Below are 14644 nucleotides of genomic sequence, written 5' to 3'. Positions count from 1 at the left end.
CCTGGAAAGTTGTACGCGTGTTTTGGTTTTTTTGGTTTAAAAAAAGTGAATGAAGGGTTAAGTTAGTTTACAAAGTTAGGGGTTTAAAGTGGGTTGGGTCCAAGGTCCATTAGCGCACACCCAGTCTCTTGTATGGCCCAAACGTGTTTCCAAAATCGTGAAAGAATAATTTATTTATTTATTTATTTTTTTTTAGCTAGAAGCACGTGGAATAGCGTTAGTATTCGTTTTTAATCGCGTAAGCGCGTCGTTGTCGTTTCTTGCTCAGATTTTGACTGCGATTAAAATAAATAAATAAATATAAACGAACATGTGTTTCCCAAAAAAAATATACACATGTGGAAATACGAGGCGTTACAATATGAATCGGACAAGCATTGAACCAAGTTGTAAAATCTCAGAGAGTTATACTTATGTGGAACTTGGTCCAAAATAAGCTCTAAGGCAGATCTCAAACATGCATAAACGGATCAGAACTGATAGTCAAAGCAAAAGTCAAAATATGCGACTTTCGGGTCCGATCCGGGTTTAAACTGAAAATTGTCGAGTTGAACATGTTGAGACATGTTCTTACATTAATTACCATGTTATTTTAATGATTAAACAGGTTGCATGTACCCTATATTGCTAATTATGCTTAAACTTGCAAATAATCATTTTGTTGACTTTTTAAAGTATGCTTTGACTCGACAATTAGCATTGATAGAGTGGGAATCTGAAAATACCCTTTTAAGGGTTTGTTACCCACCTAAATACCTACTTGTAGGTACTTTCAATTTGAGAAATGACTGAGCAATTTTCGTTTAATCTCAAAGTCAAACTTAAATCACGATGGTTTGACTTTTGATTAAATAACTAAGCTAGAACGAATTAGAGAGGGTTAGGAATACTTACAAGAGTCCTAATTACGATTATGGATCATTAGAAAGCCTGAGTTTGATCAGAGAGCTTCAGAATTGTGAATGTAAGTGAAGTATCAAATAAACTTACTTCTTTTATATGGTTTTCGGGTCTCCGTAGGATCATGACACTTGTCGGGAGGGGTAATCTGATCAAAACAGATGTCAAGAGGCCTGATAATTCTGTGGGCAAGCCCCTAGTATCGATTTGGTGGTATTAGAAATCAGATTGTTCATGAAAACAGCAAGAAACAGGCTGTTACCAGCTGTTTGCCACTTCTGATGAACTCATGCGGCCCGCCTGAGAATACCCAGGCCTGTACGCGGGCCCGCCTGCAGGTTTATAACAGCAAGCACAGTTCCAGAATTGGCAGAAATGGTCCCTGTGATCTTTAAGGTCATCTAAGGCACGTTTAAGGCCCGTTAACCTCAATTTAAGGCTCCATCATGAAGTTTAAACATAGGGGACATGAAACATGTTCAAAAACATGTCGGATGTCGGTTCGTTTGGCCGTACGGTCACGTTGTTTGTCTATTTACGACGAAACACGAACGGACGCTAAAAACGAACCAAACGACGCGACGAAAGGAATTTTATCAAGGCGATCACTAAAATAAAATATTTTAGTGCTTACAAAAATTTTTGGGTGTCCGGAGATATTTAGATTGTGAGATATGCGCGAAAATGCAAACTTGTGCACTTTTTGACACTTTTAGTCCCTGCATGACCTTAAAGTTTATTTTTGCGCACCAAACACCTCTAAGCCTATATATAAGCTATAGAAATGATAATTAGGGCATGTTTAACTCATGGAAACTTTCCGGAAGGTCCGTTACCATACGAATCGACATACTTTTACAGTTTGACGCAAATAGTCCTTAAATTGCGCAAAGTAGCGCGAAATGCCGTTTAATGTTATTCAAGCCTTCCATGACCCATATTTATCCTTCCCAAGCATATACTTAAATATTAATACGCTCTCGTTCGCTTAGATGGTAACCGAGAGGCATAGATTCAAAAGTTGACGCTTTAGGTCCCTCTATTGCGCAAACTTGCGCATCTCATCATTTAATAGCATTGAAGCCTCATCTAATCCATATTAGACATTCTTGAAAGTATTATTAAACATCACGATGCTTCGGATTCGCTAAAAGGTCATTCAGAGGTATAATTAAACATATTGACTCTTTTAGCCCCTCTAACTTGCAAAGTTGCGCGTAACTTTACTTATAGGCATAAAAACTTTAGATGGCCATTATTTGGCATTCCCGAGAGTATAATTAAATATTATTAAGCTCCCGGTTTGTTAGAAGGTCATTCAGAGGTAAGAATTAACATGTTGACGCTTTTAACCCTTTATTGCGCAAACCTTCAATTAAATACGCAAACGACTACACTTATTCATCAAGTGGTACATTTGTGACTATAAACATCGTGAGAGACTATTTGGAAACTTATTTTAGGTATGCAAACACTTCCAGTCCTTTTATTATCAAGGTTTTCGATTTTTCGAAAAATTAGTCCCTCAAATTTACTATTTGACTTCATTAGGGTTTATTACACGTGTCAATACATCATTGGACGCGATTTTACTAGGTGTTACAATAATACTACAACATTATATATAACATTGTAACCACCATTCAGAACTGTATAATGTTATATATTTTTATATAGTGTTATATGGTGTTATATAGTGTTTTTTTGGTGTTATATAGTGTTATATGATGGAGGTATAGTGTTATATAGTGTTATATGGTGTTATATGGTATTATGTGGTGTTATATAGTGTTATTTAGAGTTATATAGTGTTATAGTGTTATATTTTTCTGATAGCATGTCTATGATAGATGTATAGTGTTATATAGTGTTATATAATGGTACATAGTGTTATATAGTGTTATATGGTGTTACATAGTGTTATACGGTGTTATATGGTGTTATATAGTGTTATATAGTGTTATATGATGGATGTATAGTGTTATATATTTCTTGTAGCAGTTACATATTTCTGGATTTTTTAGAATGTCGGATTTTAGAATAAGTTTAAAATTAAATCGCTAGAATTTAGGAGTGAATCGCTAGAATTTAGGAGAGGTTACCTAATTTGAAACATATACAAAGACACTATTACCCTACAATTTTCAAATCTGTCCAAATAATTAAAACAAAATTTATAATTTGGTCCCTATTGATCTCAACCATTAGATCAAAGATCTATGGTTTAAAACACTTCTTACACTTCTCATACTTTAGACACTTTTTACACTATCCTTACCCATTAATATATATTATTTAAACGAGGTAGTGGGTAGTTAAAAGTTGTGAAGCCATTACACACCAAATGTGAAGAAAAACTCATGCTTACGGCACATATGCGGTAGACACTTTTTGACGTCATTGTGAAAAATTGTGAACCCATAACACATAGCCTAACATACACAACTTGCATATTTGTAGCCGTGTAGGTCATATAATTAAACAAAATTTGTTCATAATTTTGTGAATTATAGAATAGATATATAAACATCATCATTATCATCATAATACTCAGTAAATTTCACCAATAGCAAAGCTAATATAGGGTTTGATGAGGGTAGATGTAGACATCCTTACCTCTACCCCGTAGGAATAGAGAGGTTGCTTCCAGTGAGATCCCGACTCGATAGAATAGATATATAAACATTACATATAAACTATTTTCTTCGATTTTAAAAATTTTCGAGATTGAAAAATGTTTTTTTTTTCTGTCCTCACAAAAAAATTGTAGTATGCTTAGAACCTACTTTATTAGTAATACATTAATATATTAATTTAATTTTAAAATGAATATAAAGATATTTTCAGTTAGTGATATAAGGTCTGTATATTAAAATAACTTTAAAGACAACTAATATGTAAATATTAAGTTCATGTAGCTTTTGTCACACCATAAAAGGATTAAGAATGAGCTGGAATGCATGGGAAGGAATGATGATTGTAAAGAGAGGCAGAAGGTCCCCAACTTCCATAGTGCGATTTAAGATTTGAGGGATTGTGTTCTAAGTGGCGAGATATAACTCAAGTAAGTTTGGGCCATTATTCGAACTTATGTGTGTACTCGAATCATAATTCTGTTATTTGACTTATGGGCACTTTACATGTGTTGCAGATGATAGTGCTGACAAATAATTATAAGTGTTGAATATAAGGAATAATTGTAAAAACATTAGTGGTTAGAGTTGTAAACGAATCAAACGTTCAGCTTGAATTGTTCGGTCGAAAGTTCGTTTACGTTCGTTCGCTTAATAAATGAACGAACATGAACAAGAAATTCCGTTCGATTAGTTAAATGAATGAACATGGACTTAGGTCACGTTCGTTCAATTGTGTTTGTGAACGTTCGATATCGTGTTTGTGAACATTCGTTCATATTTGTTTGTTTATGTTGTTCTATGAGATTTTTGTACTTTTATTTTTTATATTCTTTAATTTTCATTTATTTTATTATACTAAAAATAAAAATAGAAAGCCATATTCCCACTGTGTTTATGCATGGTTCCCCTTTCCTTCCTCAGTATTCACTTTGATGAACACTTACGACCTATGTTCCATAACTATGGCTTCAAGTTCCAGTTAGGACTCCCTTCGACAACCACCTCTCACCTCCGTCACTTTCGCCGATTTCATTTGTGTTCGTGAACACGTCCATTTCCTTAACGAACGAACACACACAAGAAATCTCGTTCGGTAGGTGTTCAAGAACCGTTCGTGAACAAATTTATTTTCTTAACGAACGAATACGAACAAAGCCATGTTCGTGTTCGTTTATAGCCCTACTAGTAGTAATCGATAATAGACATAGTTATTGTCGATGTTGCTACTAAAGTCAGTTGTATTTGCTAGTGCTCCTAGTACGGTTGTTGTTGATCATGGTGTCTGTCATGTTGTTGCTACTTCCACTACCAATGTTGCTACCAAAACTCATATTGTTGGTGTTGTAGTCTTTACAACAACTATTACCGATACCCCTACGGCCCTTCGATCCATCCCAATTCGCCACTTATTAAACTTATAATTTATTGATATTGAGACATCGCAACACAATGTAGCTTATTTAAATTTTATATGTTAGTATACTAATTCATATTACTCGCGTGTAATATATTTTTTTATATTCCATTAGCTAGTTAATTTATGTTACTCGTTTGTGTGTGTTTATATCACGTCAAACATTAAAAGACGAGGGTTGGTGGGGAAGGCTTGAACAGGGAATGTAGTGTGGTGGGTGGGGGATGCAAGTGGCTAGAGAGAGTTTGGGTGACCCAAGCAACTTTGTTTGCAAGTGTTTGATCGATGGGGGAGACGAATATGATATTAGCATAAATAATTAAATACATATATAAAGAGAGAGAGATCGGTTCAAATGAAAACCACCACAAATTGTGAGAATTGTGAGAACCTTTTGATTATGTATGAGTTGGGCTATTTTTTTTTTTTTTTTTTTTTTTTTGCACAAACGTAGATGAAAATATTATAAACACATCTGTAAAAAAACTAAAAAAAATTGTCGAGTCGGTAGTTTTGACTGATGCAAGTTTTTTTTACGCGTTGGTGTAAATTTTGTATGAAGATAAATATTTTTTTACGCCTCATGTAAATGTGGGTATGCGGCATTTTTTTTATTTTTTATTTTTTTTGCTGAAACCAGTAATATTTTTTATGTCTTTTGAGAAAAAAAAAATCGAAAAAACCTTTTGGATGGCCTAGTTCTCACGGTTCTCACAACTAAGGTGGTTCTCATAATTTTAACACATCCATATATATATAGGGGACCGCTAAAATGAAAACCACCTCCAGTTGTAAGAACCATGAGAACTTTTTGATCCGGGGCGAGTTGAACCAAAATTTTTTTTCATAAACGTAGATGCGTGTATTATAAACACATTTGTAAAAAAAAAATTCAAAAAAAAATGTCGTGAGTGTAGTTTTGAGCACCACAAGTTTGTTTTTACGGGTATCGTAAATTTTTTTTACGATACCCGTAAAAATAAACTTGTGGTGCTCAAAACTACACTCACGACATTTTTTTTAAAATTTTTTTTTTTTTACAAATGTGTTTATAATACACGCATCTACGTTTATGAAAAAAAAAATTGGTCAAACTCGCCCCGTACGGTGTAGTTCTCATGGTTCTTACAACTGAAGGTGGTTTTAATTTTAGCGGTCCCTATATATATATAGGGTAAGGTTCATGCGAGAACCACCTTTATTGCGAGAACCGCGAGAACCAATGTGAACACAACCTAAAATAGCTAAAAAAAACCTAAAAAAACCCTAAAAAACCTAATCCCCACCCCCAAAAAAAAACCTACCCCCCCCAAGCTAAATGCTAAAAACTAAAACCCCCAAAAAACCTAAAAAAACCTAACCACCACCCCCCCCCCCCGCCCAAAACCTAAACCCCCTCCCCCACCCCCCCCCCCCAAAAAAACCTAAACCCCCCCCCCCCAAAGCTAAAATGCTAAAACTAAACCCCCAAAAAACCTAAAAAAATCTAAAAAAAAAATAAAAAAAAATCTAAAATTTTTTTTTAATATTTTTTATGTTAAAATCGTTACTTTTAGTAGCAAAAAAAAATTTTTTTTTGGCTACTAAAAGTAGCGATTTTTATATAAAAAATATTAAAAAATTCTAATTTTTTTTTTGCTACTAAATGTAGCGATTTTAACATAAAAAAAATATTAAAAAAAAAATTTTGTGTGTTTTTTAGCTATTTTTAGGCATTTTTTTTTTTGTGTTCACATTGGTTCTCGCGGTTCTCGCAATAAAGGGTGGTTCCTAACGGATCTTTGTCCTATATATATATATATATAGGGAGGTTCATTTGAGAAGATATTTAAATTGAGAAGAAAAAGAACAAAGGGTACAATTGTAAAACATTAAATAGTTTTTCTTTCATCTCATTTATTATTATTTTTTACTAATTAATTAGTTATAAAGACTATCATCCTCCACACTAAAATTTTTTCCTAGACACATCAAAATTTATCCTACACGTTTTTGAAATTTATCCTACGCATACTGGAATTTATCCTACACAACTCGTAATTCATCCTACACACCTCATAATTTATCCTACACTTTAAATTAAATTTTTTCTTCTTTGAAAAAATATATTTTTTTTTGAAAATTAGTTACATATTTAATTTAGTTAGCTATTAAAAAAGAAGACTAACAATTAATGATCTATCTAATTTTACCAATATACCCTTACACCCATATTAAATTCAAAAATTAAATGAAGTAAAATAAAGCATTCTTATTGGTTGAAGTTTGTTCTTTTTTATTCTTACAAAAAATTTCTTCTCATTTGAACCCTATATATATATATATATATATATATATAGGGTAGGGCTAGGTAGAAAACCCTAAAAATTTAAGAAAACCCTAGAAAACCCAACCTCCCGACTTTTTTTTTGAAAAAAATAACACATGTAATATACATGTTTTTAAGAGTTTTGAGCCAAAAAAATCAAAAAAGTGCCGAGCGGTTTTTTTTAAAAAAAATAAACAAGTCTCAGCACTTTTTTGTCTAACACATGTTAGTGATGAAAGTTGCTGAAACTTGTTTATTTTTTTTAAAAACATCCACTTGGCGCTTTTTTGATTTTTTTGGCTCAAAACTCTTAAAAACATGTATATTACATGTGTTATTTTTTTCAAAAAAAAAAAAAGGTCGGGAGGTTGGGTTTTCTAGGGTTTTCTCAAATTTTTAGGGTTTTCTATCTAGCATTGTCCTATATATATATAGGTACGGGATCAGGAGAAAACGCCCTAAAGTGTGAGAACGCTGAGAACGGATCCTGGACCAACACGTGGCAGGGGTCGCTAAATGATATGCAGGGGTACGATTATCCTTTTGTACGATTATCCACCGATTTTTCGTCCGTATTAATAATTTTACCGAAAATTTTTGATTTTTTGTGATGTAAAATATTGGATTTTTAAAGAGTCTGACCCCCAACGATTTGGATTTTGAGTCCGCCTCTCACTGAGTTTTCATTCAAGCTCCGCCATTGTATACACACATCATATACTCTCTTTCTCTTATATCGTTCTCTCTTCTCCACCTCCATCACCACCACCACCACCCACACTGCCACCGCAACAACCACCCTCTCTATCTTGGCACCCGTATCTCATCTCCCCTTGTTGACCCGTCATACCAAACATCAGTACTACTCGTCTCTCCCGTCCTATCAAACATCATAAATTTATTATTATTTTTTATTTAAAGGTATTAAAGAAAATTTAAAAAAATAAGTGTAAATATATAAACGTTTGTATGCATATATATATATATATATATATACATATTATATATTATATATAATTAATTTTATTTTTTATTTAAGAATAAAAATAAGATTGAAAAAATAAAAAAAAAAACAAAAGAATAAATGGGAAAGTACCAAAATCGTCCCTGAGGTTTGAGAATTGCCAAAATTGTCTATGTGAGTTAACGGTACATTTTAAATGAGTTTGCCTTTTGGATGGAAATAACAACAAATATAAAACTTCATGAGAACCTAGATATAAAAAAAGTTTTATTTTTAAACTGAAATGGCAAAAATAACTTGAGTATTCTTTCCAAAAAAGTGTGGGTGAGAAAAATATTTACCAAATTGGTGTTATCAAAAAAACTATTTACCAAAATAGTATTTTCTTTAACAACTTGTTTGTCTCTTTCTTCAAATCTCATTGGATAACCTATATGTTCAATAAAAAAAACATATTTTAGAAAACACAATGTAAAATATATTATCCAATGAGATTCGAAGAAAAACAAGCAAGTTGTTAAATAAAACACTATTTTGGTAAATAGTTTTTCAATAACACCAATTTGATAAACATTTTTTCCACCCACACTCTTTTGGGAAAATTATCCAATGAGATTCGAAGAGAAACAAGCAAGTTGTTAAAGAAAACACTATTTTGGTAAATAGTTTTTTAATAACACCAATTTGGTAAATATTTTTTCCACCCATACTCTTTTGGGAAAAACTCAAATAAGTTAAATTGATATCCATCACGAAATTCTATCACATCAAATTTTCGACTAGCAATCTTTTTTAGGGCCACTATAACGGGATCCCATTGGTGTCGGTAGGAATGCTAAGTTACTGGTGATGGTTCAAACGACTGATCAGATTGCTATCTTTTCTAACGTACGACAGCAAGCTCTTTGATCAAATGCCTCCTATAGATGGTTCAATTTTAATAATGTGACCCATCACGTTTGGTGAATGTGGGAATAATGATTATAAACTTTTGTGAGGAGGGATTGGTTAAAACTGTTTTTTAGGATTTATAAGTTTATTGTAATTTAAAAAATAAAAATTTAAAAATTCACTTTTAAGCTCATAAACTATTAAAAATTAGTTTATTCGTTTTTCAAAATTTTAATACATTTACAAGGCTCAGAAATAAGCTTTTAAAACAGTAGCAAACTACACTTCATCGAGAGAATGTTATATCTAATAAAATGTTATTTTATCTTTACAAAACGAAATATATTAATAAAACATCACAAGCTATTATAAATAAGTTTATTGGTTTTTTGAAATTTTAATACGTTTACAAGGCTTTAAGAAAAAAAAAAAAACAAAACCAATCAAACCATCCCAAAACTCCACAACCAACCAACACTCTCCACGTCACAACAAGAAGTGCCTCCACGCTAGTGAAGGAACCCATGCCGGTGCCCCCACACCATGCCTCGGGGTGGTGTGTTGGTGTGAAGGAAGCCCCACGCAACTCCCAACCAACGCCAACCACAAAGTCCCGTCTAAAGTTGTCAACACTTCATGCTATTTACGTCCAATAGGAGTTTGATAGCTGTCTTGCTATTTGTGGTAGTAACAACAATTATGTGTCATAATAATGGCATTGTACGTCTTGGATATTCATAGACTCATTTATTTTAGTACATTATGGATTTAACTTATTGACTTGTTGGTAAAACCATACAATTATGTGCAACGAGACAAGTGATTGTAGGCCTACTTCTTTGTTTTCAATCTCGACTATCTACGTTCCTTGATGACAAAATAATACATGATTGCTAGTTTTGGAAAGTTGCCTTTTACCTGTAAATGATTATACACTAGGAATTTCTCACCGTGTATTGCAGCGGGGAATCTGCGTACAAACCATGCGAATGTAGATAAAATATCCCGCGCATTGCAATGGTACGTCATGTCGTATATTAAACTCGAGGAAAACCATGCGAATGTATATAAAAAACACTTGTGTCGAAATGTAGATAAAAACACATGTGACGGTATATTTGCAAATAACAAAAAGTTACGTCATAAATTAAACACGAGTAAAACCGTGACATATTCAAATTTATTACAATTAATAAATAAATATGATAAAAAATAAGATAAAACTATAATTATTCTAAAAAATCATAAAAAATATATACAAAATATAACACACAATTTGTTTAAAAAATTTAATACATAGAATAAAAAGTATTTGAGTATAAAATTATTAATTATTTTTATTTTCTATTTGGTTTATAAAAGTAAAGTATAATAAAATCCACCATGTGGCTAAAGTTCAGAAAGAAGAAATTTTAGTGATCAAAAAACAAAAGAAAAAACTTTATTATAGCTAGCATGATGTGTTTAATATATATTATAATAAAATGTAACATTATATATTAAGCTTTAGTTTTGAATTTAAAAAAACCAAATAAGAGTCTTGCCAAGATCAAAACCTAAAAAAGTTGTGTATAAAAGAAAACATAAAACTTTGTGGTAAAAAATAGAAACATTAAAACTCCCTTGTAGCTAATTTAATATATATACTAATATATATACTAATATATAGAAAGCAAGCTTATTGTACAATAAGTCTTAACATACAAATGAGTTTTAACATAAAAAGTGAAAAGAGAATTTTTATTTTTTTTAAATGTTTTTTTCTATCTTGTCAAACATGTATTTTAGTCTAGAATCTAAAAAGAGTAAAAAAATCATGTATTTATACTAATAGAGTAATTACACATAATTACTATACTAGAGTAAATACACGATTTTTCTTTTACATTTTACAACTAAACATCATACTTAAGTAGATGAAAAGAAAATCTAAAATATTTCTTCACTTCTCATGTTATAACTCATTTGTATTTGATCTTTACACTATAGGCTAAGAGTTGGCTACAAAGTCCAAATTTACTAAAAAAGTGTAAAAAGTCATAAAACACCAAAATGTCAACTACAAAACACACTCAAAACCCACAAATAACAAAATGAAGATTACTAACATCATATATGTGGGTTGTGTTTTGGATGTGAAGAAACACTAGATAAATGGTCGGAACCGAGATATCTAGGGGGTTTGAATCCGCATAAAAGGTTGGTTTCCACTCGATTGATTCAGGTCCGACTGGTCTTCTTCTCCGATAACTCTGCAAAAAGAGCACCGTTAGCCTCGCCAAGGGGAGAAAAGGGTTCTCTCCTTGACCCGACTCCGGTGTGAGAATAAGTATTGGTAATGAAGAAGAAGATGTATTTTGTAAGTGTGTGTGACTTGAATTCATACCTGGGTTGCTTCTCATATTTATAGCCGAGAGTCGTTTTAGGCGGGAAAACCCGTTAGTGAAAAGTTGACGGAAGATGCTAACCCCGTAAGCGGTTACATTCCCTTCCGTCAAGCTTCTTGATCCGACTTGAGAGCACACGGATCGTGGCTTAGATCGAAGGCTGGGGATTTGCCACGTGTAAAGTGATCAAGTGGAGATTATTTTCCAATTGCATGCTTCCGTTGTGAATTCAGGGATGCCTGAGATGGTGGCACGTGTCCAGACGGTTGTAACCGTCTTGGTGGTGCACGATTGTATTTCTTCTAGAAGATTACTGCTGTAATCTGGTGTGGCACCTTATCGTGTGGAGACAGGTGAATAAATAAATCCCAAGTCTGGGTAAATAATATCCAGGTCTGGATATTTAGGCGAGAGTGTTTATTTCAGGATTTTCATCCTTTGTCTATGGGAGAAAGCGCAAGGTTTATGATTTCCTTTGGGCGCGCAAGTGTTGGCAGTTGACTGTTTTTTAAATCTCTTTTTGTGAGACCAGTGCGCGGCCGCGCAAGGCACAAGGCTGATCAGTAAGGTTTTGGTATGGTCCCAAATATTTATTATGAGGTTTTTGGGACCTTACCCCTTCAGGATGATAAGGCTCTGATTATCGAATGATAAACATTATTTTGTTTTATGTTGATTAACATGTTGTGTTTTATATTCATTGTTCTACGATTGTGTGTTTGAAGTTTTTATGGACTATTATGATTTTAATATGTTGTCTTAGTAGTCTTCACTCTGTTATTTGTCGGCTTTAGGTGTGTTTATTGCTAAAATTATAGTATTTTATGACTTTTTTCACTTTTTAGGAAATTTGAACTTTATAACCAAGCCCCACCCATATATATATATATAGAGAGAGAGAGAGATAGATAGAGAGAGAGAGAGAAAGTAGGAGTTCTGCGAAAAGTGTGTTTTTCCTAGAAAGTCTAGGAAGCGATCTGAGCCATCCGATTGGTGTGTTTAATGGCTTAGATCAAATGGATGGCATTTTCGTAATATCTGAGTTATATAATTAGAAACTTTTAATATAGTGAGGGTATTTTGGTAATTGGAAGTGTTTTAAATTAGTCAAGAAACTGCCATATCAATAACCAATCCCTAAAATCATGTGATTTCCCCTCTTTCTTTCTCTCTCTCTCTCTCCCTAACCGCAACCAAAGAAGAACCAGCCATAGTTCTTGATGCAGCCACCGCCTCACCACTCATCAACCTCCTAACACAACTCACTGTTAGGTTCATTCAGATGTTTTATTCTCTATGAAGAAATATATACCAAGAAGTTTGGTGTGAAGATCTTAAAAAAAGAAAATTCTATGGTGGGAACTTTTTCTTTAAATCCTATTATGGAAAAGAATCATTTGGGTGGTGGATTCGGTGTCCAGGTACAATGATTAAATAGGATGTCATTAACCACAAATTATTTAAAAATAATATAAAAAAATAGATTTATTGCATGTATAAAGATAGAACGCATCATTGTTCATTCTACCCAACCAAAACTTGTAACTAACAAAATGTCTAGCAAGAGTTTCTTCAGTTTCAAATATGGCGGGTCTAAAAAAGGATCAATCCCTAAAACCGCACCACCAGTTCAGTCATCACCGGTTGTTTTCCAACCAAACGCCGATGAGTTGAGATGGGTGTTCGACAAATTCGACAAGAACAAAGACGGTAAGATATCCAAGGAAGAGTATGTGTCAGCGGTGGACATACTAGGTAGCAAGACTGCGAAAACGGAGGTGCGAAAGCGTTTAAGGTTTATGTGTTTTACCATTTTTAATGTTGATGATGACAGTGTGTTTTAAGGTTTATGTGTTTTACCATTTTTAATGTTGATGATGACAGTGTGTTGAAGACGAAGACACTGGGTTGTGTTGAAGACGAAGACACTGACAGTGTGTCCAGCAATCTGCTTGCTGTTAAAACACAATGTCAAAAAATCTGATTGCCGTTAAAACACAATGTCTAGCAATCTGCTTGTTGTTAAAACACAGCGTCAAGGAAATCTGCTTGCTGTTAAAACACAATGTCAAGAAATCTGCTTGCTGTTAAAACACAATGTCAAGAATCCTCCAGCAATCTGCTTGCTGTTAAAACACAGCGTCAAGAAATCTGCTTGCTGTTAAAATACAGCGTCAAGAAATCTGCTTGCTGTTAAAACACAGCGTCAAGAAATCTGCTTGCTGTTAAAACACAATGGCCAGCAATCTGCTTGCTGTTAAAACACAGCGTCAAGAAATATGCTTGATGTTAAAACACAGCATCAAGAAACCTGCTTCCTGTTAAAACACAATGTCAAGAAATATGCTTCCTGTTAAAACACAGCGTCAAGAAATATGCTTGCTGTTAAAACACAGCGTCAAGAAATACGCTTGCTGTTAAAACACAGCGTCAAGAAATATGCTTGTTGTTAAAACACAATGTCAAGAATCCCCCAGCAATGTTATAAAATCCTTTTTTACGAATTCCTGTGAATATGTTGTATGGATTGTATGATTTAAATTGAAACTGTCAATTTGAATTAAATGGAATATTTAGTTTCCATAATTTTCTGGTTAGTTAGTTATCCTAATAAAATAATTCATAATTAAAATAATATTCAAATTACACAATTGCCCTTTTAGTTAAAATCCTTCAATGCCACATGTCGCGTTCTTATTGCTTCCTAGACTTTCTAGGAAAAACACACTTTCCGCAGGAACCCCACTATATATATATATATATATATATATGTGTGTGTGTGTGTGTGTGTGTGTGTGTGTGTGTGTGTATGTATATAGGGGATGGTTCTATGCAGAACACTAAATATTGTGAGAACACGCAGAACAAAATGAATCACCCATTTCTACAATCCTAAAAACCTAAAAGATATATGAAAATGTTACATATGTAAGATTTATTGCTTCTCACACTAGAATTCAAAACAAAATATGAAAAATGTGTTTTATATAACCTACACATACGTAGGTTATGTGTATGTTAAATTTCCAACATGTATGTAGGCTATGTGTAGGTAAAAATATATGGTTTTTTATGTATATATAATACACATATGAATGTAAGAAACATAAAATTTAAAAAAATATGAACCTTAAATCCAAATAT

The sequence above is a fragment of the Helianthus annuus genome, chromosome 10 (assembly GCF_002127325.2).
Source record: "Helianthus annuus cultivar XRQ/B chromosome 10, HanXRQr2.0-SUNRISE, whole genome shotgun sequence".
Classification (NCBI taxonomy): domain Eukaryota; kingdom Viridiplantae; phylum Streptophyta; class Magnoliopsida; order Asterales; family Asteraceae; genus Helianthus; species Helianthus annuus.
The sequence above is the reverse complement of the archived record's forward strand: the minus strand, read 5'-3'. Positions refer to the sequence as shown.